The sequence below is a fragment of the Microcebus murinus genome, chromosome 16 (assembly GCF_040939455.1).
Source record: "Microcebus murinus isolate Inina chromosome 16, M.murinus_Inina_mat1.0, whole genome shotgun sequence".
NCBI lineage: Eukaryota > Metazoa > Chordata > Mammalia > Primates > Cheirogaleidae > Microcebus > Microcebus murinus.
In genome coordinates this window covers 25,846,529-25,872,184 of record NC_134119.1, presented here as the reverse complement: position 1 = coordinate 25,872,184, position 25,656 = coordinate 25,846,529, and the positions used below count along the sequence as shown (strand labels likewise).

The following is a 25,656-nucleotide window of genomic DNA, read 5'->3' as shown; positions in this document are numbered from 1 at the left end:
GCCGCACATTGAAATCTCCTGGGAGATTTACAAAATGAGGATACCCAGGTTGCACCCCAGTCCCACTGTATCAGAACCTTTAGGGATGGGACCCAGGTGTCAGCACTTTCTAAAGCTTCCTAAGTGGTCCAGTGTGCAGCTGAGGTTGACACTACTGCTTCAGAGCTTTGCTGCTCCACGTGTGGCCTGCAGAGCCGTGGCAGCAGCCTCACCTGGCAGCTTGTTAGGAATACAGATTCCCAGGCCCCACCCCAGACCTGCTCAATCAGAACCTGCATTTCATTTATTTATTTATTTTTTGAGACAGAGTCTCGCTCTGTTGCCCGGGCTAGAGTGCCATGGCATCAGCCTAGCTCACAGCAACCTCAAACTCCTGGGCACAAGTGATCCTCCTGCCTCAGCCTCCCAAGTAGCTGGGACTACAGGCATGTGCCACCATGCCCAGCTAATTTTTTCTATTTATAGTAGAGATAGAGTCTCGCTCTTGCTCAGCCTGGTCTCGAACTCCTGAGCTCAAGCCATCCTCCCAACTTGGCCTCCCAGAGTGCTAGGATTATAGGCAGAACCTTTAACAAGGTCCCCAGGTGATTTGTATGTGGTCTGAGAAGACCTGCCTTAGTGGACGTGACAGGAGCTTCATTTGATGGGGTGGTCTCAGCAGTAGCTGGCCTCCTTCAGTGGGGACCTGGTGGCCACAGATGCATGCCTCTGCACCCAAGCCTGCCCCAGTGTCTCCCACCCTTCGTGTTCAAAGTTGGAGCCTTTACTTACAGGAATGGAACTTGTATCCTTTGTCTGGGTCTGTGTCTTTCCATCAATGCATCATTGTTCTACTGGGACAACCATATGGTAACCAAGAATGTTGGCTGATGACAGGGACTCCTGTCCTGGAGGATAAACCTAAGAATAACCAGTCAGGATATGTATAAGGGGACAAGATAAAGTATACAGTTTGGCTTTGACTTCAAATGCAACGTTCATTTACTGCATGGCCAGGCAAGCCTGCTTTTAAGCCACACACCTTCTTGTTTTCTAACTCATTCTTTGGTCAGATGGCACTGATATGAGTTACAAAAAGACTTGACAAACAAGGAATGCTCTTTATTTGTCCTCTGTATCAGTCAGTTATTATCACAACAGTGTTGTGTAATGACCAGGAAACCTCATCAGCATGCAGCAATTTGTACTTATTTCTTACGTGTGTGGGTTGGCTGGGATGACTCTACTGATCTCATGCATCTATAAGTTGGCTGGGTGTCACAAGCTGATCTAGGCTTGTATCAGATGGGTGGCTTTGCCTCAAGATACTGGTCTGGGTGGGTTTGGCTCTGGGAGCCAGTTTGAGCCCTGGTGTGCTCCTCATGTGTTCATTTTGTGGCCCCAGGCTGAAGGACAGTAGCTATATAGGACAGTACTTTTAATGGAGATGGTGAAAGCTGACAGCATAAGAGAGGAGTGGAAACATGCAAAAACTCATAAAGCTAAGGCTCAGTATGGATACAGTATCACTTCTGTCCCATTTCATTGGCCAGAGAAAGTCACATGGTCAACCCTGAGACCAGTGGGTAGGAAACTATCCTCCTCCTCCCTGAGTCCATGGCAAGAAAGTGAATGCAAAGTGCTACACAGGGAATTGGGGAACTGTGATCAATAAGTCAACCTATTATATCCTCCGACCAGAAACTCTACTTCCTTGAGGATACATGACCCCATCCCTTCTAGAACTTTATAAACTCCCTCATCATAGACTGCTGTTACCCAAATATCACTTTCCTACACATTTCTTAGCACACAGCTAGAACACATTCCCCAGCCTTCCTAGTGGTTAGGTATGACTATGGGTTTTTGTCACATGGTATGGGAATAGAAGTCATGTCATTCTTTAAGCTAAGGCTTTCCTCTGCTGCTGGCTTTGTGCAGATGACTACAAAACTCTAATGGTTGCTGGAGACACAAGATAGAATGAGCCTAGATCCCTGAGTCACTGTGTGGAGGAAAGCCAGTATGAAATGGGAATATTCGTCTATGGTGTGGGTGAGATCTAAATTTCTATTAGATTTTTGAGCCATTATATTCTTGGGTCTCCTTGTTACACAGCAAGCATTACTATAACTAATGTACTCTTAAAACCCTTCTATGTTACTCTGTTCTCATAGCATGTGGCAATCCAGCTCCCTGTAATGGTGGGTGTGAAAGTGCTTTGTGCACTGTGAAGTGCTCCACACACATGAAGTCTGTGATCAATACTTTATGAATGTTTCAACACCAAATGGAGTCTCAGTCAACCATACTAATGTGGCAGAGACTGATCTAATAATTACTGACATTTGGAGGAGACTTGATGGCTTAGACATCACTTTTCACACCCTTTATTCTTTCTTTTGTTGTTGTTGTTGAGACAGAGTCTCACTCCGTTGCCCAGGCTAGAGTGCCATGGCATCAGCCTAGCTCACAGCAACCTTAAACTCCTGGGCTCCAGCAATCCTTCTGGCTCAGCCTCCTGAGTAGCTGGGACTACAGGCATGCGCCACCATGCCCGGCTAATTTTTTCTATATATTTTTAGTTGGCTGATTGATTTCTTTCTAATTTTAGTAGAGACAGGGTCTCCCTCTTGCTCAGGCTGGTTTTGAACTCCTGACCTGGAGCGATCCTCTGCCTCGGCCTCCCAGAGTGCTAGGATTACAGGTGTGAGCCACTGCACCCAGCCTGACTCCCTTTATTCTTTTAATCCTTACCACAACCCTGAGAGATAGGCTTTTTAGAATTACCCCCATTTGACAGATAACAGAATGGAGTTTTCCAAACTTGCTCATAGCTGGTGGTCAGATACCTGAGCCTGACCTCCTTCCCCTCATTGTTCTGGGAGGAAACAAATAGGCAACGTCTTAGCTCCACTCCACTTTACACCAATCAGGCCTCAAAGTCCCCTGGATAAGATAGACCCAGACCCAAGGCTGCTGCTGGTGCTGTGTGACTTGTAAGGAGAGTTTAAATTTCCCAGGCCCTAGTTGAACCTGCCTGCCCCAGAAATCGGTTCTTGAAGACCACAGAGAGGTATTCTAGGGGCTTCTGCTTCGTGGTAGATCATCTGAAAGGATGGCTGCCAAGGAATCCTTCAATTCCTGTGTGTACATTTGATATGGGATAAATTGTGGTCCCCAGATATCTTGGTGTCTTAACCCCAAGTACCTAGAATATGAACTTATTTGGAGATAGGGCCACATACATGTCATAATACATATAATAATATACATGGGGTTTTAACTATGGTTCCTGGCTCGCGACTCCTAGAGCCCTTTTGTCTTTAGTGCATGAAGTAGCTTTGGAGCAGCTTCAGAGTGATAAAGGTGAAAGACAGTCTTTTGTTATAATGTTGGGGGACTTTAGGGCTCAGAATATAGAATCTGTCTCTCTGATCTTCTCCTATCCTCCTTTCACCTTCTTTGTTTTGTCCCCAAGGCAAGCCATAGAAACAAAATATATACTCTAATCTCCCCCTTCCTTTTGGAGTTGTCCATGAAGAAATTCTCTGACTTATCTGATTGCAGGTCATAATACACCCATTTCAGAAGGGGTCTTGCCCCATACTCGGGAAGAAGGAATGCTGCACACAGAGGCCTAGAAGAATCTGAACAGACTTGCTGGGTTTCCCCACTCAGTCTATTAGTATTAGATCACACCCTTTTTGTCCAATCATATTTCTACACAGTTGTCCCTGCTTCAGCCATGCCTATCCAATGAAGTCTCCATGAAAGGGCCAGGAAGACAGGGTACAGGGAGCTTCTGGACAGCTGAACTTGCAGGAAGGTGAACGAGAACTCATCCATATGCCAGGAGGGTGGTGCACCCCAGCTCCACGGGAACAGACGCTCCTGCACTTGGGACCCTTCTAGACTTTGCCCTATCTATTTCTTCATCTGGCTGTTTATTTGTATCCTTTAAAATATCCTTTATAATAAACCAGTAAACCTGTTTCCCTGAGTTCTGTGAGCTGCTGTCACAAATTAATCCAGCCTAAAGAAGGGGTCATGGGAAACCCAACTTGAGACTGATCAGTCAGAAGTTCCAGAGGCCTGGACTTGCAACTGGTGTCTGAAGTAGGGCTAGTGTTGTGAGACTGAGCCCTCAACCTGTGGGGTCTGACACTATGTCTAGGTAGATAGCATCAGAATCACATTGGATTAGAAGATGTCCAGCTGGTATCCACTACAGAACTGATTGCTTACTTGTTGGTGAGAAGAAATCCTCACACATTTGGTCACAGAAGTCTTCTGTGTTGATCATTGTGGTGTGAGTCAAGATGATAAACAGTTTGTTTTCAACCTTGAGAGTTTTCACTGAGGCAATCAAGTTAAAATGAAGTTATTAGGCTGGGGCCTAATGCAATGTGACTGGTCTTCTTACAAGGGGAAGTGGATAGAAGCCAGGTGTGGTGGCTCACGCCTGCAATCCTAGCACTCTGGGAGGCCAAGGTGGGCGGATCATTTAAGGTCAGGAGTTAAGAGACCAGCCTGAGTAAGAGCGAGATCTCGTCTCTACTAAAAATAGAAAGAAATTAATTGGCCAACTAAAAATATATAGAAAAAAAAATTAGCTGGGCATAGTGGCGCATGCCTATAGTCCCAGCTACTTGGGAGGCTGAGGCAGGAGGATCACTTGAGCCCAGGAGTTTGAGGTTGCTGTCAGCTAGGCTGACACTATGGCACTGTAGCCTGGGCAACTGAGTGAGACTCTGTCTCAAAAAAAAAAAAAAAAAAAAAGAGGTATAGAAACACACACACACACACACACGCACACGAAGAAGGCATGTGAAGATGATGGCAGAAATGGGGGCGAGATATCTACAAGCCAAGGAACACCGAAGTTGCCAGAAGCTACCAGAATCAAGGAGACAGGCATGGACCACATTCTCCCTCCTAGAAGAAACCAATATTACTGATACCTTGATGTTGAGCTTCTACCCTCTAGAACTTTGAGACAATACATTTCTGTTGTTTAAGCTACCCAGTCCGTGACATTTTATAATGGGAGCCTAGCAAATGAATACAACACTCCACCCTTTCCATCAAGAGGTAGAGTTCGTTTGTCCTTCCCTTGAATCTGGGCTGGCCTTGTGACTTTCTTTAGCCATAGAATGCGGTAGAAATCATGACTGGGTTGTCCCAGGCCTAGGTCTTATGATGCTTGGCAGCTTCCAGATTTACCCTCTGGGAAGCTGAGCTGCCGTATTGTAAGGGAGTGTAGGCTATCTTTCTGGAGAGGTCCCACGAAGAGAGAAGCCATTTTGGTTATTCCAGCCCAGCCAAGCTTCCAGCGAATGTCCCTAGTCAATATCACATGCAGCAGAAGAACTGTCCAGCTGAGCCTAAACAACCCAAAGAATTGTGAAAAATAAGAAATCATTGTTGTTTTAAGTCACTAAGTTTTAGGGGTGGTTTGTTAGGAAGCAATGGACAACTAAAACATGCATCTTCATTTTTTTTGGCAAGTACTCCCACATCTCTGCCACTGTTGCCTATTGCTCCCAAAGGCAGATGCCCCCAGTGCTATCCTTGCTACTCTCCTCCAAATGGATTCTGGGTGGCACCTGTCTCCCTGCATTGCTCACTTCCACATACAAGTTTTCAATGGTGCATCTTGTTGGCAGGGTCTGGATGATGTCAGCATGTCAGCTGTAAAGGAGACTGGGAATGAGTGTTTCAGGCTTTGGAGTGGGATGGGGGAGCGAGGATTCATCACATAGAAAGTTCCCTAAATATGGAAGACTGTTCAAAGGGTATTAGCACCCCTGAGATATAATGAAGGTCAACAATGGCGAATATTTTGGGGGAACTTAACATGTGCTTGGTACACAGCTCTGGATTCATTCCCCTTCTAATGGTAAACAGTGCCCTGAAATCACACTTGCTCGCTCTCCATCCACACGAATTAGGTGCAATTTACTTCAGGGATGGGTGTGTGATTCAGGCCCAGCCAATCTGAACATCATAACCTCTGTGATTGGTTGAGGGATGAGATGATATGTAAACCAGTCAGAGCCAATGAAGCGTCACTTTGGCATTTTGATGAAAGAAATGAGAACTTGAGCTGTGAGGATGAGGAAGGAGCCTAGAACTGCTGGAAGCCAGCTTGCCGCTGCAAGGAACCTCTGTTCCCATGGGAGATGGGGAGGGGAAGACCAAGTCTTCTCTTGGTACCCAAGTCAGTCTTGATACCATTGGAGTTTTCTGTTATGTGAGCGCATAAATCCTCTGTTTACACCAAGTCAATCTGAGTAGTTTCCCATCATTTGTAGTCCATTAAGTCCATACTAATATTTTTATTTAATAAACTCTTTGGAGTAGGTACCATTCATTAACATAAAGAAGCAAAGAGATTAAGTAACTTTCCTGATCCCACCTGGAGGCAGAATTTAAACCCAGGAAATCTAACTCATGAACATTTTGCTCTCGACAGGGAAGGATTCACAGAGGGTATGACATTTAACCTGACATTTAACTCCAAGGGGACATAGGAGTTTGTGGGGAGGGGTGGGGAGAAGAGGCTTCCAGTGGGTAGAACAGCTTGGTCCACGACAGGCCTTTTCTGCTGAGAAGAAACCTGACCTGGTGTTCACTTGTCTCCGCCCTGAAGCCTGTTTCCAAGCGGTTCCTTCTTGCAGGGCAGCATCTGAGCCCCTGCTGACCTAAGCTGTGCACTCGGGCCTCCTGTCCCGTGGCGGGTCCCCTGTGGGGTCTAGTTTAGGGAGCGAGGGAGGGGGTGGAGGTCTAGGCGGGAGCGCGGAACCGGGCTTCCCCGGCAGAGACACCGCAGTCCGGCTTCAGTGGCCTTTAGCGTCCCTGCCCCCGGCGAGGCGGGCCGGGGAGGGGCTCGGCGCGTCCCCGCCCAGAGGCGGAGCAGAGGGCGGGCCGGAGCGGGGTGGGTAGGGGACGCGAGGCGGAGCGGGGCCCCACACAGGCCGCGGCGGCTGGCTCGGGCCCCTACGGTCCCGGCGGCGGCTGGAGGAGGAAGCCAGGCGGCTGGCGGCGGAGGAGAGGCGGAGGAGGCCGAGGCCGGAGAGCCGCTCGCCGAAGACTCACTTCCCCGGCTCAGCAGGGAAAGGTACCGAGCGTCCGATCCCCGGCCCCGGCCCTCCCTCGGGTTCAGGCGGGGGCTGCGGCCGCCGCGAGAGAGTGAGGGGCCCGGAGCGGCTCCGAGGGCTCGGCCGGCCCGGGGCTCTGGCGGCCAGCGCGGCGCTCGGGCGCTCGGGCCGGGGTGCGGGGCGTTCCGGGAGGCTCGAGGAGAGCGGTGGGCGCCGCGCCCCCCTGGCTCGGGTTGGGGAAGCACTGGTGTGGCCCCGGCGGCGGCGATCCGGGCGAGGGCTGCGCGGGTCCGGGCCAGGCGCTGGCGGTGGAGGGCAGGCGGGACCCTGCGGGCTGCGTAAGGGAGGGGAGCACCCCAGGCACCCGGCAGGCGCTCCCCATGGGCGCAGACAAAGCCGGGCGCGGACACTCCGCGACGACTCGGGCGTCCCGGAGGGTGGGCACTAGGGACAGGAGAGTAGGCTACGGGGCGATGGCCAGGTCACAGGGAGAGGCTGGGCTGCCCTCCCTCTGGGCTCCAGGCGTCAGGTGGTCTCCAGGGGGCGGGGGAGGGCCCCGGACAGGGTGAGAAGCAGGTCTCTCCAAAGGGCCAACTAGGGGCTCACAGGTTGGCCGGGGCTTGGCGGGAGCCAGGCTCGGAAAGGAGTCGGGTGCGTTGGAGTGCTCGCTTTGGGGGAGGGGCGGAGGGAAGCCACGACCCTGGGGTCAGGGGCCGGCGGACCCCTCGGAGCTTGCACCAGCAGGGGCTCTGCCCGGCGAGCTAAGCGCAGTGTCTGGCACGTGTAGTGTGAAGAGCCCACAGGTTGTTTGCAGAACCTGCCGGTGGTGGCACATCACGCACGTACCAGTCCTCCGCTGGGGCAACTTGGCCGTGCTTGGAGCAAGCAGCAGGTGCCCGTGGAGGGGGGTGTGTGTCAACGGGCGTGGGCTTGAATGGAGGGCCGGGTAGGCGTGCATATGAAAGAGTGTGAAGTGAATGCCCCCACATTTGCATTCTGCCCCCTCTGCCCCCTTCCCTCTCGTTCAGGCACAGTGCTAGATGGCCCCTTGGGGGGCAGGGAGGTGGTATCCCGGTGGAGGCATCGCAATCCCTGCCACTGGCCAGTGCCTCGGGTTGGGCTCCAAGGCCCCACCCCTGCCCCCCATTACTCAGCGACCTTCCCTCTCTCCAGTGTTAGCAGTAGGTTTCTTTCCCTCTGTCTGGATCATTCACAGCGGCGTAAGAACATGCTTTGCCTCCCACCTCCCACTCTGTAGCCTCTTGTTTGCCTCGATCCCTCATTGCCCTGCACCTAGGGACCCTCTTCTCTTCGCAGCAGAGCTGCTCGGGAGAGCTGGCTGTGCCTGCCCCTGTAGGGCACAGCCCGTGGGTTCTTCAGCCGGTTGGACTGACTTCCCTTCCACCGCTTCACTGAAACAGCCTCAGCCAGGGTCGCCGGCGATTTCCACGCCCCCACAGCAGATCTTCTTCCCCCTCTCTTGGTCCCCCTGAATACTCCTTCCCCTAGAACCAGTGTTCTCCTTGGCTCCTCGTCGTTTTCCTCTTCCCTTCCTGGCTGCCCCTTCCTTGGTCTTTTCAGATAACTCCTTCACTCAGCTCTAGATGCTGGGGGGGTCCCAGGGCTCTGTCCCCAGCCCCTGCTCTCCCCAGACTCCCCTTTTTTCCTTTCCCTTCTTTTTACACCCCCAATTCATTCTTTATGATTTTAAAAATCAAGCATTAATTTATAAATATACAGATCTTAAATGTACATCATTTTCGTTCTCATGATTTTAAATAGCAGATTTGATCTCCAGCCCCAGCCTCTCTGTCTAAGCTCCCATCCGATGCCTTATGATGTCCCGGATGATGAAAACCTTAGTGCAGATGAAACAGAGCCGGGCTGCACTCCCTGGACATGATGTTCCCCAGGCCTTCCCATCTCAGTGAATTGCCCATAATCCACTCACCTTTTAAGGCAGGAAACCAGGTGGCATTAACTCTTCTAAGAGGTAGTCCTTTTGCTTCTTGTCACAGAATCTGTCTCGGGCCTGTTCTTTGTACTCCTAGTCCACTGTTAGTGCCCTAGGCCATCTGCCCCAGTCCAGACTACCTTTCTAGTCTTGCCTCAATGGCTGAGTGTGGCTCACGTCTGTAATCCTAGCACTCTGGGAGGCTAAGGCAGGATGATTGCTTGAGGCCATGAGTTAGAGACCAGCCTCCACAAAAAAAAAAAAAAAAAAAAGAAAAAGAAAAAAGAAAAAAAAAATTAGCCTTGTGTGGTGGCACATGCCTATAGTCCCAGCTGCTTGTGAGGCTGAACCAGGAGGATTGCTTGAGCCCAGGATTTGGAGGCTGCAGTGAGCTATGAGGACACCGTTGCACTCTAGCCCAGGCAACAGACTGAGACCCTGTCCTCCCCAAACCTCTCCCCAAAAGCCTTCTCTCTCTCCATGTCTGTCCCTTCCTCTCATCCATTTTAGAAAGGGGCAAGAATTATACAGAAAATTTTGCATAGATCATCTCATTTCTTTTAAATCCTTGATAGCTCACTATTGCGCTCAAATAAGGGTTGAAAGCATTTCCCTGGCCTACCAGACTCCCCACGATCTGGCTACAGCTGACCTCCCCAGCCTTATCTTGACCATCCTCCCCTTTGCATGCTCCCTGATGGGAACAGCTGAATCATTTCTGCTTGAACACCCTAAGCTTTTTCCTGCCCCAGGGCCTTTGCTCGTGCTATCTTCTCTCCCTGGAGTGCTTTTTCTAGTACTCTTTACTGGACTGGCTCTGCTCCTTCTTATTTTTCAGGTCTCAACTTAATTATACGTTCATTCAAATGCCTTCTCAGTCTTGGTAGAAGGCCTCTCTTACCCTGTAATTCTTCATAACACCTGATTTGCTGACTTTATCATATTTACCATAGTCCATAACCATTTGTGACAGGCAAATGTTTACTTTGTCTGGCTTCTTAGGGGCTGGAACCTGGACTGAATGGACCATTGCTGTGTATCTAGCATGGTGCCTGGCATGTAGCTGATGCCCAGGAAATCTTGAGCCAGGCGGGCAAGTTGGGGCTGGGCTGGGCAGAAAGGGGTAGGTATTGCAGTCTGCACAGCAACTCCCTTTAAACCTCAAGTGACCCTGAGGATTTTTATTTTCTTTCCACAAAAGCAGTTGTGCAGATTGCTGTAAGAATCAGAGGGGGCCAAAGGGATGTGAAAAAGGGAAGTGGAGAAGGTACGGTGGCTTGAGGGTGGCCTGTGTGCTATAGGGGAGTCCAGGGAGCCCGGGGTACCCACAGGATGTGAGCCTATGGGTTGGGGATAAATGATTTTCTCTGCTTTCTTTGGTGGAAATCCAAGCTGGGTCAACAGAGGTGTGTGTGTGTGTGTGTGTGTGTTGGGTAGGAGGGAGATTCTCTAACTCAGGAGATGAGTTAGAGAATTCTCTAACTCAGGCAGCCTGGGCAGGCAGGGATTTATTTCAGCCTACTCCCTTGGGTGACTTCTGGGTGTCCAGCCCTGGGCAGTCTCCCTATAGACCCTTGTCTTTCTACCCATAGCTCTTGTGTTTACACAGAGGAGCCAGTCGTGTGGCTGGTACTCTCAGAATGGAAAGCCAAGAGTCAGGGGACCTCAGATCTGGAAGGGAGGGAGGGATGTAGGCCCTGGTCAGGAGCACAGGGATGGACCAAGGTAACACCATGAGGTGGCCACTGGAACTAGGGGCTGGTGGTCCACATCTGGGGTTGGGCTGGCATGCCTAGGAAAGGCCTCAAGCTGGCATAGGCAGGAACAAGGAGGGTATCCCTGTTGGGAGAAATCAGGCCAACAGGTGGGGGCAGGGTCCTGGTATACTCACTGGGTGCCAGGCATTGTTCTAATTAAGGACTTTGCAAATATTAACTCCTAGAATCCTCTTAACAGCTCTATACAGAAGGTCTTATTCCCATTTCTAAGATGGGGAAACCGAGGCACAGTCATATAGCCAACTAGTGACAGAGGGAGGATTGAATCTAAGCAATCTGGCTCCAGAATCCAGGCTGTAAACCAGTCCACGCTGTCACTTCTCGTGTGCCTCTCAGACACACGCCAGTGAGCGCTTCTCAACAAATGAGGTTTTTCCTGCCTCCCAGAGGTGCCTGGCCTTGGGGGTGGGGAGGTAGGAAAGAAGTCACACCCTCTATGGTAGAAGGGGTCCTGGCTCAGAGTGGTAACTGAGTTTCTCTGCATCATGCCCCACTTTTTCTTCCAGGAGGGTCTCTGGACCCAGGCTAAGTAGCTGGGCGTCATGCACACGTTGGTTTGGGGTGCTGGGGAGGTCTACAGTCTCTGGTATCAAAACAGCTCTCTGCTTGACATGCTACTGTTAGAATGTTACTCCTCTGGTTTGGCATAGCCCTTGTCATCAGCTTCTTAAAATCCCAGCCTCCTGGGAGAGGACAGGAGGTCAGATAGGGGCTCAGTGGATGAGCTGGCCTGTTTTGGATTCCATCTAGAATGCTGTGACGTGCAGCTTTAGGCTCAGCCTTGGGAACCTGGGTGGGTCTGAGTTGGGCCAGGTCAAATGTGGAAGCAGATTGAGCAAAACAGAGAAATGGAATTGGAAACCTAATCCACTTCAGTGTTGACCCTGCCTGACCTCTTTTTGTCTGTCTGTAAAATGGGATTAGAGAGACTTTTTTCTTTGCTCCTGGGTGATTATAGAGGCCAGGAGAACTCTATGGGTTCCGTGCTCGAGAGCCTTCTCCTTGCAGACCCAGTGTGAAGGAGCAGGGACTTCCCACGGGATGCTGGGCCCGAGGAACTGGGCCAGGAAGGAGGGAGGAGGGTGAGGCAGCTCTGCCTGAGAGGCTTTCCTATTTGGGAACGAGGACACCTCTGGGCCGGTGACCTGGCCTCCCAGGGACCTGGCTGGCTGGCCGAGGAAGGGTTTGCTGGGCACACAAGAATGGGGTCTATGTCCTCCATATTCTGAGCCACAGAGTTTAGGGGATGTGCCCGTCTGTCTGGCAGAAAGAGAGGGAGGCAGGGTTGATGGGTGTTCTCTTCTGCATTTGGGGAAACTGAGGCACAGAGCAAACACATTGCTATGGGAAGTTCACCAGGCTTCATGGTTGTCAAGAGGTGCTCCCTTCTCTGTCTGGCAGGGGAGCACGGAGGAGGCCCGTCCACGGTGCCCAAGTCCTTGTCTTCCTGGTTGAGGTGAAGACTGGCAGAGCCCGAGGTGGGCAGGCCAGAGCTGAGGGTGGACTTCCTGACAACCAGACGCCGGGTCTTGTTGGCTGCAGCCGGCGCCTGGCATCTCTTGTGCCCCCAGCCTGGTGCTCTGAGGCACTGGGAACGCTGGACACGGTCTCCACTCTTCAGGAAATAAACACGCGCCATGCCAGGTGTGCTACGATGGGGTGCGGTCCAGACCGTCGTCCTGGCGGAGGTGGTGCTTGGAGAGGGTCCTGAAGTCCCGGGCAGCTCTGGCTGGCCGGGGAGGGGATTGGCATTCCCAGGGTGGAGGGGGAGCCCAGGCCTGGAGCAGGGGGTGGAAGCCAGGCTGGGCAAGGCCTTGACTGCCAAGCTGCTAAGTCTGGCCTTGTTTCACCAGGCCCTGTGGAGCCATCGAAGGTTATAGGCTGTGGGTGCAATGACTTGATTAGAGAAGTGGTCTATAAAAGTGCGTCTCAAACGCTAATGCACACGGGTCACTCGGGCAACTTGTTAAATGCAGGTGTGTCCTGTCTGATGCAGCAGGTCTGGGGTGAGGCCTGAGACTCTGCATTTCTAATAAGCTCCCGGGCAATGCAGCACCGCTGGTCCATGGGCTCTGCTTTCTTTCTTTCTTTTCTTTTTTTTTTTTATAGCACAACTTATATATTTCAAATGGACAAAAAATTAGTATCATTTACAGTATTTTAAGATAAACTGCCTTTGAATGGGAGCTTCCTTTCCAGTACTTTGAGGTCTACAAGACGTATCTAGAAAATTTACTACTGTGGAAAATGAAGACTGCTTAAATCGAATGGGGGTAAGGGGAAGGGCCTGTGGTTTTTCCTTTTGATTAATTGCTGTAACACTGTCCTTCAGTGGCTGAGGGAGTTTCATATTTTCTTTAGACATCATTAGGCGCCGAAGCTCTTGCAGGACAACTTTGATGCTATATGAATTCTGCCATTTTGCTAGCACTGATATGGCTCTTGGATCCACCACTCCATTAGAACTATTAACTCCATTCATATTAATTTTTGTTACAAATCTTACAAAGGATGGTGCTTTTGGGTATTTAGGTCCACATTCTATTTTAAGGCTGTATATTTGGGTTTCATAAATTGTTCTTGGAGGCTCAATTATCATCCCTGTCCATCTTGTGTCATGTCTTCATCATCTTCTAGACCCCAGCTAACTGTGCCATCTCCTACTCCTTTCTGGCCTTCTTCAAGTTCTTCTAACAGTTGGAAATTGTGAGGGACTTTTACTCCTGAGCCCATGGTGGCTGCCATCTTGTGTCACTGTGGCTCGAAGCCATGGGCTCTGCTTTCTACAGCCAGGATTTAGACTATGGCCTTGAAGGGACAGGCGCAGTTCAGGGGGGCCTGGCACAGGTAAAGGGAACCGCCTTGGCTCCTATAGACTGTGTCGGGGGAGGTGTAGGAACTGCCTGTGTGGGGCCTGCAGAGGGTGCAGGAAAGGCTGGGGCCAGGCAGAGAGGAGTGTGTAGGGGATGTGGGGTCCAAGGGGTCACTCTGCTGGGAGGTGGGGCTGGGTGAGGGGCCTCTGGGCACTTGGGTCTCAGGCCAGGAACACAGGCCTGATTTGCAGGGCCCCTGACTGTGAGGAGCTCCCAAGACCACGAGGGGGTGTCTTGGGTGACTATGTCCCAGGGCAGGGTGACATGCAGACAGCATGGAGGGTGCCTTATCTCTGTCCACAGCTGAGTCTGGCACTGTGGGTAGCCAATCTGGGGTTAGCACCCTTCCTCCAGCCAGGGCGGGGCCGAGAGATTGGGGAAACAGCTGACTGCAGCCCTCCAGCTCTAGCTGTGACATGTTCTCATAAAAGCCCTCAGTCTCCCCAGCTGCCGGGCCATCACCCCCAGCGTGTGTAGTGTCCCTTGTCCTGGCCCGTGTGAGTCCTTGATGCTGTCGCTGATGGTTACTTGAGCTGCTGTCCGGGTCTTATCCCACTCTGGCTACCTCCCTCGTGCACATGGGAGTTGGGGCGCCTGGATGCTTCTCTTGGCTCTGCCCCTGGCTGGGCCACTACAGGCAAGTGTCTGCTCCCCTGTGAGGCCTCAGTTTCCTTATCTGTAAGCTAGGGGTTCAGTGTCCTGCTGGGAGGAAGGGGGGATGTCACAGTGTTTGTTGGGTGGGACATTGCACCTTCCCAGCGTGGCAGCTTAACACATTTTTGTTTTGGCTTAATATTAAAACTAGCATGCTACTGATGCGGTAGAATTAGCAATTTGCTTGGAAAAACCTGTCCAGCTTGCTTTGGGGGTGTCTCCCCAGGCCCCTTGCTCTCCAGGCTCTGCATGTCCTGGGTCAATTGAGGTTCCCCCCAGATGCTGGCAGGGGGGTAGTAGTCACCACACCCAAAGGAAGGTGGGGGCAGACACTGAGGGCAAAGGTTCTGCTGCTGTGGAACAGCAGTGCCAGCAGCTGCAGTGCTGAGAGGGGCTGGCAGGGTGGGGGTTGGCGTGGTCTCAGTCTGAGCTCCCCAGATAGCCCTCCCACACACAAGGCCACCAATAACAGCTCTCTTTGATCTCTGCCCCTGTGCCAGGCTGTCCTTCTGGGGTTGGAGGGTGCAGTATTTCTCGAAGACTGTTCTGAGCAACCTCAAGGGTTCAGGGACAAATAAAGGTGGAAACTGGCAAATTCACTCTACTACCCTGTGGGAGGTTCAGAATGCATTTAAGAGAATTAAAGGCTCTGATAAGTCCTGTAGAACAGAAACCATTTATTGTTTCCCAAACTGATGTGACTGTGGACATCATTTAAAGACTTCCAAATAACATCCCACCGACAGACGCCCTTTGTAAAGAGCTGATGTAGAAGGGTCTTGCTCACTGGGAGACCACAAATGTGGATGGTGGGCAGGCCCAGAAATGCCAAGGAAGAAAGGAAGGATGGAGGGATAGCTTCCTGGACTTGGTGGCATGGGCCGGGCACATTTAGACAGCCAGTGGAAGAAAAGGGCACTATAGAGGGAGGGATGGCCTGGATGTGACCTGGTCCCAAAGCCAGCCCTGGGTTCTTGTGGCAACGGCTCTGCTTCACTGGGTGCATGAGGAAGGGAACTGGAGGGAGCTTCCCCAGAACCCCACAGTAGCCAGGCCTGAGGTTCCAGATTCTGGGAGGGCCTTTGCCCTATACCTCCCGCCACCTCCTTGCTCTACAAGTTCTCCCAGCCTTTCATCTCAGAGGTTAACAGAGCAGGGTTATGATCTCCAAGCAAGAAGACAACCTTTCTGTGCTGTTTCCCCATTTGCACCATGGGGATAATATTACCTCCCTTGTGGGGTCCTTGTGACACTGGAATACCTGTGGCAGCTCTTACCCGTGTGATTAACATGGCTGGATGCAGTTTCTTCTAGGAGGGACCCTGCAAGGGGACATTCATTGCGGACATGAGAGGCATAAAAGGCAGCAGAGAACAGCATGAGGCTTGGCATGGAGTGCTGGCTGGACCTGGGCAGCCTTAGAGGAGAAGGGAGAGTGAGGACAAGGGTAGCCAGGACTGGCTTCCTAGAGGTGTGGCCAGCCAGGTGGGCTGCTTTGGGCAGAATGGGAAGTCACACAGGCTTGGGTCTGGGAGTCGGAGGATCCTGGTGTGTGTGTGTAGGAGATAGTTGGCCCATGGGCAGGGAGAAGGCATCAGGGACCTGCCTTCCTTCATTAGGCCATAGGGAGCCATTGAAGGTTTTTGAGCAGGGCAGTGATGTGATCAGAGCAGTGCGTTAGTGAGAAACGGGGATGGGATGTGCAGTGATGGTGGGCTGTGCGCGTGTGCGCCCGCATGCGTGCAGGACCTCCCACGGAGTGGCTGTGCTCCTTCATGGGCTCAAAGTATGGGGGGAGCGGTCAGGTTGCCTATGTGATCTTCATCCTCAGATCCTCAGGACAGTCATGAGACTACCCTGCCTTGCCCTGTTACCCCTTGCTTCCTGTGCAGTGTGAGGACTCTTTGTTCAGCAGCTCAGGTAGGGGGACGCGGGGTGGCATTACTCCTACCCAGGAGGAGGAGCTGCAAAGAGCAATGGCAGGTGTTTGCAGGCTGCTGGGGCGACGATGGCCCTCAGGGAGACCCTGGTAGGGAGCTGGGTGGGCTCTTCTGCAGCCCCAGCTGCTGTCTCCTGTCTCCTTTGCCCTCTTGTCTGTCTTCCTCAAACAGGCAGGAGCCCAGGGCTCTCGACATCCAGGCTTGGGAGGATGGAGGAGGGAGAGAAGCATCTGGGTTCAGGCAGAGCAGGGTGGCCCGGCTGGGGGGGATACAGCACCCCTGCTCCCCTCCGTCTAGACTCCCTTAACCTCTACCTGCTTCTAGGGGGAAGGTATTAAGGAAGGTGTGATTTAAGGCCAGGAGGAGAAGCACTTGGAAATGAGTTGTAACTTATTAGAAAACAGAACAAAGAACCTAGCCACCCCTGCCAACTCTGCGCCGGGCCCTGGCAGACACGCAGTTCCTGTCCTCCCCACACGGCCCCAGGAGGCCTGAGCTAGGCAGGATGGGGCTCACACCCAGGCTGTGGGACATCTGGTGCTATGCCCTCTCCTCCCCCCACAGCCCCCTCAGGGCCTGTCCTCAAACTTGAGGAAAGGATCCTACTCAAACCAGCCCCCCCTCCCCCCCCCAGCCTAGCTCAGCTGCCTGCACTCCAGGTCCTGGTGGGGGGGTTGTGGGGAGCTGGGGGCAGGGTGGGGAGGTGGGGGTACTCTTTGCAGGGTAAAAACAAGACCCTGAGTCAGCTAGATTTTGGGATGACTCAAGCAGGAGACACCCAGGACCACCAATGGGCAAACATTCTTAGGAAAGATTTTTTTTAAAGGATGCTTTTGAATGTTAAACACACAGGGCCCTTGTACATGCTTTTATTTTGAAACATTCATTGAAGACATCATACACAATGTGAAACCTTGAGTTCATCTGAGAAAGTTCTGACTTGAAAAAGTAACTCAAGGAAAGACAATGAACTTGACTCCTTGGTTAGATTTTAAAAAGAGTAAGGCCTTGGAGGGGGGTGCTTAGTATCTTACTAAGTAAAGTTTGGAGCTCATTCTGTGGGCTGGCAGGTTGTGAAACCTCTTTGAACTTTACTTTTCTTTAGCATGGGGGTACCAACTGAGGGTTGAGATAGCCCATGTGAAACGCTGAGCGCTATACTCTTTACCTTGGACGTATTCAGAGAAAAATAGTGATAACCATGATGATAGAGTTTTAAGAACAGACTTTTCTTGATCTCAAAAGCTGGTGAGTTACTAAGTCTCTCTTTGAACTCAATACAAGGGCCTGAATAATATGTTTATTCTCCAAACGCAGCGTCATAACTCCGTAGGTGTTTTATGGATTAAGTCATGGGCCCGGGGCCCACATGTGCATTTTGAAATGAACACCAGCAGCTTTTGAGAACCTGGTTCCAGCTCTTGCTTGGGTCCTGGGCTGTGCTTCCGGGTGGAACCTTATCGAGAACCTTAATTGCATGGTCTCATGCGCGCCTTAGGAGAGCACAGTTAAAGCAGCCTGAAGTCACCAGGAGGGGAAAATCTGGGGCCAGTGGGAGGAGAAGACTGTCTAGATAGAGGGAGTTAAGAGTTAGTTGCTCTTTGAGTTTTCTTTTGTGCTGGCAAAAGCAGTTAGACAACGTCCCTGACCCCATTTATGGAGGGGGAAATCGAGGGTGAAGGGCTGTGGCCTGGGTAGTGTGGTGCTTGGCAAGCCTAAGCCAGCCCCATGGGGCAGGGAGGCCAGGGTGGCCTGCAGCCCACCCTACTAAGCGCCCAGGCTAGGAGGCAGGTGGCCTCTCTGAGGCAGCCCCAGGCTTTGGCAGTGAAGCTGGGGTGAGCTGCCAGGCTTTGAGACGTCTCCTGCCAGCCCTGAGTGCCTGGCACAATGTGTGCGGTGTCAGTGTGTGGGGAGGGCTTAGGCAGAAGAGCCGAGCTGAGCGCAGTCCTAGGGCTGTCCCCGGGCTTGTCGCCGGGAGGCTGAATGGGGACCTGAAAACTAGGCAAGGGTTGAGCAGAAAGAGCTGAGCTCAGTGTTGCCAAGCCCTGCCCTGCCCCTCACTCCATCTGGGTGGCCTCCATCATGCCTTCGGACCTCTCTGCGCCTGTTTCCTCATCTGTAAAATGGGTAGCAGGTGTTCGCATGAAGGGTTGCAATGAACGGAAAGTGCCCAGCACCGTGCCTGGCACAGGAAGGGTAAAATAAATAGAGGAAATAGAGCTTTGCTATAGGGTTCACCTAGCGTCTGGGTTTTTCTTGGTTATGTTTTCCTTTTCCATTTTGTGACCACGCATGCCCCCTTTGCTCTGTGATAAACTGAGTTGTGTGGGGACCCTAAGGGAGGCAGTTTCGCTGGAAAAGGGTTTAAAGTGGAGGAGGGCTCCTCCCCCCTGCAAACGCTGCCTGGACCCAGCAGACCTCAGACAGTTTGCCACTGGGGCTGCCGTGTCTCTGCCCAGGTCCCAGGCTGGATGGAGTGGGACCTTGTGGCTCAGGAGAAAAGATGGGCTTACAGGAGACCCCCCCACCTCCCAGGGGCTGGAGCCGAAAGCATAGTCGGGCTTTGTGCAGAGTCACGAGGGGCCGCCGAGGGGGAACTGCGCCCGGGCTGAGCTGCTCACAAGCCTCAGTTCTTGTAAGTGGTTTTGAAAGAGTCAGTGGAAAGTGCTGACTGGGCTGTTCTCCTTCACCCCAGAACTGTGAGGCTGCGGCTCCTGGCAGGGAGAGGGAACAAGCCCCTCAGGGAAGCCATCCCCTCATCCCCAGCTCACACATCCCGGGGAGCAAGTGCCAGGTCTGCAGAATGGGTGGGTCTCCCGCAGCCTGACGCTGGGGACACTGATTCATGTCAGGGCTGTGCCGCAGGTGATGCCTGATGAAGCCGCGCTTTGTTTGGGGGCGTGCCCGAGAGGGCGGGGCCTGGTGAGAGCCCTGGGGACAGATCTGGGCTTAGGAATCAGGCCACCTGGGCCTGCCTCCCACCTGCGGGTTCTGCACCAAGGTATTTGGCTTCCTTTGTCTCTCTGACAACACTGGCTTGTTGGGAAGGGCCAAGGGGACAACCAATTGACACAGAACTGGTCTAGGTTCATCCCAGTGCTGTCATGCCTGGTTACCTAAGTCACCCTGACTCCACCCTCAACCCGCTCCGCAACATCCGGCCATTCAGCAAGTCCCTAGGAGGTGGGCACAGCCCTGTGCCGCAGGCTCACCTGGCAGAGGCCTTCTCTGACCTCCCTGTGTCCTCCCACCCTGCTTCTCTTTTCACTGTGGCACTTATCACTCTGACCTGTCAGATCCTAGAGGGAAGGCTTCGGGCCATTGTTGTATCCTGAGTGCCTGGGACTGTGCCTGGCACAGGTAACCCTCACCAAACCTCTCTGCAGCCAACCTGCCCTGCCCTGCCTTGCCCTGCTGCTGCGGGGGAGCTCACCTGTCTAGGCCTTGCCAGGGAAGTCAGGGCACGCCCCCCATGCCTGCAGGGGTGGGGCTGGGGAAAGCCCAGCGCAGAGGTGGACGCGGAAGATAAGATGTGAGGTGTCCAGCCCACCTGGCGCTGGGATTCCCGACTTCCCCAGGCTGCTGCTGCCACTGGAGGGGCTCAGGAGAGTGTGCAGCAGGGGATCAGGGGTGAGTTCCCAGAGAGCGCTGGTGTTGGTTTCATGCAGTGAGAGTTGATTGTAAGCAGCGCCTCTGAGCCTTTGCAGGTGCGGTTCCTCTGGCTGGAACTCACTTTTCTCTCCTGGAAATCTCCTCTGCCTCCTCTCTCTGTTAGGTTCCTCTTCCCATCCTCTTCTGGATTCACCATGACCTTTGTTGAGCTACCTGGCTGTGAGCTGCAGGACAGGGCCGGGTCTTTCTAATCCATGACTGTGTCCTGTCCAGGGACTAATACAGTGCCAGGCAAGGCTGTGTCTTGGGGGAGACAAGACAGACAAATGTAGGTTTCTCCATGAACTTCTGACCAGGAGCCTCTGACCCAGTAGAGATCAGAGCAGATGCGATGGCAACTCCCATCTTACAGGTGAGGAAACAGATCACTCAGAGCCAGACCCCACCCCTGCACCCTGGGGCCTCTCCTCTAAGGGAGCAGTCCTGGTGCAGAGGCTGCACCTGAGTGGGCCGTGGAGCTGCAGAGGGGCAGGGGAGGAGGACGTGGCTGTGTGCAGCGGTGTGAGAGCAAAGGCGGGCGAGGTCACCTCTCTGGCTACAGGTGCATCATATGCAGGGAAGGCAGAGGGCTTGGGAAGCCAGGCAGCAGCAGCAGCCTGGAACAAGGTCCCCTCGCTCTCTCTGCCTCCTCCTGTCCTGCACCAGCAGACCCTGAATGTCTCTGGGCTGGCCTGGAGTCCGTGAATGAAGCCTGCTCTAGAGCAGTGCTTCTCAGCCTTGGCTGTACATTGGCACCATGTAGGTCCCTAAAAATAGACACATGCTTGCGGGCCACCCCAAAGAGCCTGATTTAAATGATCTGGTGGGGTTAAGGGTCATTTGGAAAAAGTCTCCAGGTGAGTCTAATGTACTGGTTCGGAAAAAGTTCCTGTCTCCTGGGCCTTGTAAGCTGTAGGGCCTGGGCCAGGCTCCCTGCCCTCCCACCCTAGCCCTGCATTGCAGAAAAGATGGAGCTGAGGCTCTGAGTGCGGATGGGGGCTTTACTTGGGGTCTCTGGACAGAGACAGTTGCTGACTGTTAGTTACCTATTACTAGGGAACAAATTACCCTAACCCTGGTAGCTTAAAACAACAATCAATATTTATTATGTTCACAGTTTCTGTGGGTCAGGAATTTGGGAGCAGTTTTTTTTTTTTTCTTTTTTTGAGATAGGGTCTCACTTACTCTGCCCTGGCTAGAGTGCAATGGTGTTATCATAGCTCATGGCAACCTCAAACTCCTGGGCTCAAGGGATCCTCCTGCCTCAGCCTCCTGAGTGGTTGGGACTACAGGTACATGCTACCACACCCTGCTAATTTTTGTATTTTTTGTACAGGTAGGGTCTCGCTGTGTTGCCCAGGCTGGCCTCGAATTCCTGGTCCCAATGATCCTCCCACCTCAGCCTCCCAAAGTTTGAGGCACCGTGCCCAGCCTAGGAGCAGCTTATTTGAGTGGCAGTTCTGGCTCCGGGTCTCATGAGGTTGCCAGTCATCTGAAAGCTTGATTGGGGCTGGGGTATCTATTTCTAAGGTGGTGCACTCACATGCTTGGCTAATGGTTTTGGCTGTTGGTAGGAGGGCTCAGTTCCTCACCTTGTGGGCTTCTTCATAGGGTTTCTTGAGTGTCCTTGTGACATGGTAAGCAGCTTCCCCCAGAGTAAGCAGACCAAGGGAGCAAGGTGGAGGCCAGCCACAATGTCTTTTATTACCTGGTCTTGGAAGTCGTATGCCTTCATTTCTGGAGTATCCTATTAGCTACAAAGGTCAGCCTGGCAGGGAAGGGCCATCTTGGAGGCTGCTGACTCCACGGGTTGTCCTGTCATTGCACTTGAGGCCTCACGACCCTTGCCTGGTCCAAGCATCCCTAGCAAGTAGGATAGTGGGATGACTCTTCTGTCCTAATCCCCTGTTCCTCCCTGTCATCAGACAACGGCAGTGTCTCTGTGGGGTGGGGTGGCTCTCTCTGAGGCCTGGCAGTCCTGCTCTGGAGTCGTCATACAAAAAGGTCTGTGACCACTCTATGGGCTGCTGGACTTCCTCTATCCCTGCCCACGTCTAGTCACCTGGCCTAGTCTTCCCTGTGGCGACTCTCATTAGTGTGCAGACTGGGGCCTGCAGGAAAATATATGAACTGCTGCTACTACATGCCTGGTTCTGGGCCAAGCACTCTGCGTGTACTGTCACACTCAACCCTGCGAGGCTGGTACTCTTTATCCCCATTTTACTGATGAGGAAACTGAGGCTCAGGTCACTCATCTAATAAGTGGTGGAGATTCAAACCACTGGTATCCAAATGCCAGTATCAGACTCAGGACCTGTGTGAATGCCATGGTGTTATAAGGCATTCCCAAAGGAGGGGACCATTTATTAAGTTGGGTCATCCAGTAAAACCTAAGGAACTGTGCTTTTGTGATGGCAGGTGAGAGAGGGAGGTATTTCTTCCTGGGGTCCCCTGAAGGCTGTGGTGACTTGGTTGCCTCAGATCAGGGGTGGTACCTTGGTTTTGGGGCAATAGGCACATGCTACCATGCCTGAATAATTTTTGTATTTTTGTAGAGATGGGGGTCTCACTGTGTTGCCCAGGCTGATCTCGAATTGTTTTTCCTTCCCTGGGTTTTAGCCCCATCAGGAGGCCTCTCTTTCCAGGGCAGCAAGCAGCTCCTACTGGCCCTCCCCTGCTTGTGGCCTGGTCTGCTATCACCAAGGGCAGTCTTACACCAGCGTAGTCACCAGGGCAGTGACCAGCTCTGTGTTCTTTCTTACACCTTCATGGCCGATCACTTCCTGGAGGGGCATTCAGAGTTGAGGTGTCAGGTCCTGTCTGAGGGAGGGAACCTGGGCCACCAAGTCTCCTCCTGAGAGCTGCTGAAGGGAGCTACAGTACACTTTGCTGAGGACACAGGGGCTGGCGAGTAGGGCCTGGGCTCAGGGATGGCCTCACTCAAGGTATAGGGGTGAATGTCCCCATTTTACTGATGGGGAAAATGAGGCTGCTGTCTGGGCAGCTTCATCCTCTCCAGGGGCACCCAGGGGTGGCAGAGTCATCCTGTCGGAGTATTGACTGCTGAGCGGGTGTGGGGCTTGCCTACCTCTAGAAGATTTGGGGTCTGAGGGGAAGAATGTGGGTCCTGCCTGCTGGGAGGTGACTTTCTACCTGGCAAGCCGGGGACGTCTGGCGTACAGACGTTCACAGAGATGTGACACCAGGGCGTGGGGCATGCAGGAGCCTAGCATTGGAGATGGAGGCTGAGCTGGTGGGGGTGGCTCCGAGCTGGAAAGGCTCCTGGGAGGTGTTCAGAGCTCAGGCGTAGTGTCAGGCATGATCCACTCGCTACTTTGCTGAAGATGGGATCTGCAGGGTGGGGTTTGGGGAAACCCACTGGGGTGTGGCGCTGGGGGAGGAATTACAGTCCCAGGCATTGCTCTGGCTGGGCTCTACCTGTTTCTCCAGCTGATACCATTATCGGGGCCCCCAGCAGAGCCTTGTGCCCATCAGAAAATCCTACCCTTTCTCTGGCTTCTTTCTGAGATTTTTCTCCCCTCCATCCCCAACTAAGCTTCTAGCTGGGTAGTCTCAGGCTCTGTCCCTGCAGGGAGCTATAGAATTAATTGCCTTATGCCTCCCAGGTATAAGGGTCCTAGGGACAATTAACCTGGGCGTGTGCAGGTGTATCCTGCCTCCCAGAGCATCAGGGAAATAGAGACCAGCCCAGAGTGCTCCCCTCTCCTGGTATGTCCCCCCCACCCCGCAGTGCCCTGGGGGCTGTGTCTTTGGCTCTGTCCCCCATGCACTGAGCCAAGGGCTGCCTCTCCATGCGGCACATACGTGCCTGCCAAGGGCCCCTGGCTCCCTCTTTTCTTCTGAAATAGGTTTACAAAGCCTTTTAAAGTTGTGCTTTTAGGGACTTTACACTTTTAGGGAAGAGAAGAGGGTGACAAAGACATGGTTCTTGGAGAAGAGTCTAGTGCTAGGTGGGAAGATGGGTCCCTTCCCCTTTCTCGTGCTGTGAGGGCCAGAGGACATTGCTGGTGGGGGCTGCGGAATGAGGCACCCACGGCTTTTCTCTTTCATGGGCTTGGAGTTGGCTGATGGTACCTCTGCCCCTCAACACTGGGCAGGATGAGTCAGGGTTAGGGGAGCTCAGGCCCAGTCAGTATGGGGTTAGGGGGTGTATGAATGATGTCAGGGTCAAGGTCCAGTCTGATATTAGGGTTGGGGCCAAGGTTGAGGCTGGGTTCTGAGCTCAGATCAGGATTGGGGTTCTGTAAGTGAAACAGCTCTGGGCCCTATGAGAGGCGAGTGGCCTTCTCAGGGATCTTCCTCCCTCTCTTTCCCTCTTTGAAATGACCCTTGCAGGTGGTCTCGCCTTTTACCTGTGCTGTGTCACTTAGTCCTCCCAGCAGTCTTACCGGGTAGCCGTAGGCTATCTCCATTTTATAGATGGGAAAGCTTGAAGACCAAAGGAGGCATTTAAATATCCCCCGGGGCTTAGACAAGTGTACCGAGGAGGCCAGGTACAGAGACTCTGCGCTTGAGGTAGGTTCAGAGGTGTTGGCCAAGTGGGGCCAGGAGAAGGCAAGGGGTCACCTGGCAAGGGAGAGACTGAGCAGGGGCCTAAACCCAGGTTTAGGGTTTAGGGTTTAGCCAGGCCCCCCAGCCAGTCTGTTCTTTTCCCTCCCCTGATGTCTCCTGGACTCATAGGCTGCCCCTGCTCTGTTCCCCCTGCCTGTACCCCCTTGTCCCCCTCCATGGCTGGCCGGGGCCTGGCTCAGCAGTCCTGCTTCTTTTACTTCCTGGCTGGCCTGGTGAGGAGCTGGGGAGGGTCTGGCTGGGCGGAGTTGGGTTGAGGGTGGGAGGAGCCTTGCCAGCAGACACAGAGCCCCTTTGTCTGGGCCGTTGTGCAAAGCAGCTGGTCTGGGATTTCTGGGCGTTTTTTACATTTGAAGAATAATTGCATTGTCTGGGGGGCCTCAGATCCAAATCCCTCCCCAGACCTGCCAGGCAGTCCAGAGATGTTCCCTTGGAGCAGCCCCCAGCTTCCCTCCCACTCCCCCTCCTGTTGGGAGCCTGCGGGAGGAGAGAGGAGCCCCTCCTGGGAAGTGAGGTGGGGCTGCCCTGGGGACTAGGGAGGAGAGGCTTAAAGTCCCCAGGGCTGGTCTTGGAGGGTGCAGGTGGCGGGTCTCACAAGCAAACATGGGGCTGAGAGGAGGGAGGAGACTGCTGGTGGAAGGGCTGGGCCCACTTTGGGGTGCTCCAGCTGGTGGGGTGCTGGGCCCCAAGGGGGAGCAAGGGCGCAGTGAGCCAGGTAGCTAATTGCCTCGGGCCTTACTCTCCCCCTCTGGGAATTCTTCGAGGAAGGGGCAGGGCGTAGGCACATTTGGGAGTAGACTGTGTTCAGAGGGGGCCAGGGATGGGTAGAATTTTTGTGTCTTGTACAGGTGTCTTTGGAAGGGTGTGAGGTACTTAGAAGGTGGGCCCCGAGTTTTGCTCCCTTCCTTTTGCTCTCCCTGTGCTGCGACAACCGGTCCAGTCATCATCTGGGCCGTATGTATCCTGCTCTGTAAATCTATATTTTGCTCTATAATCCTATCTTCTTTTCCTTAATAAACCTCATTTTCAAGCTTGCCTTAAAAAAAGAAAAAAGAAAAGCCTGGTCCCTTGTGGTATTGTTTTTGTTGCCACTGTTGGGAGGGAAATGAAGGCGGACTCCAGTGTTGAGGAGGA

At 53.0% G+C, this 25,656-nt stretch overlaps 1 protein-coding gene and 1 pseudogene across 3 annotated transcripts in view; one reads left to right on the top strand and one right to left on the bottom strand.

The window, feature by feature from the left end:
* The first annotated feature begins 6,922 nt into the window (after positions 1 to 6,922).
* Positions 6,923 to 25,656, top strand: part of SMOX (spermine oxidase) — a 39,242-nt gene continuing 20,508 nt past the window's right edge. For 2 of the 3 annotated variants that reach the window (XM_076010960.1, XM_076010958.1), the window contains exon 1: positions 6,923 to 7,102. The gene's annotated coding sequence lies outside the window, so the exon portion shown is untranslated. Of the gene's footprint in view, positions 7,103 to 14,089; positions 14,325 to 25,656 lie in introns of those variants that run through there. The other variant, XM_076010959.1, reaches the window with a different exon arrangement.
* LOC105866035 (ubiquitin-conjugating enzyme E2 variant 1 pseudogene) lies at positions 13,090 to 13,559 on the bottom strand (annotated as a pseudogene).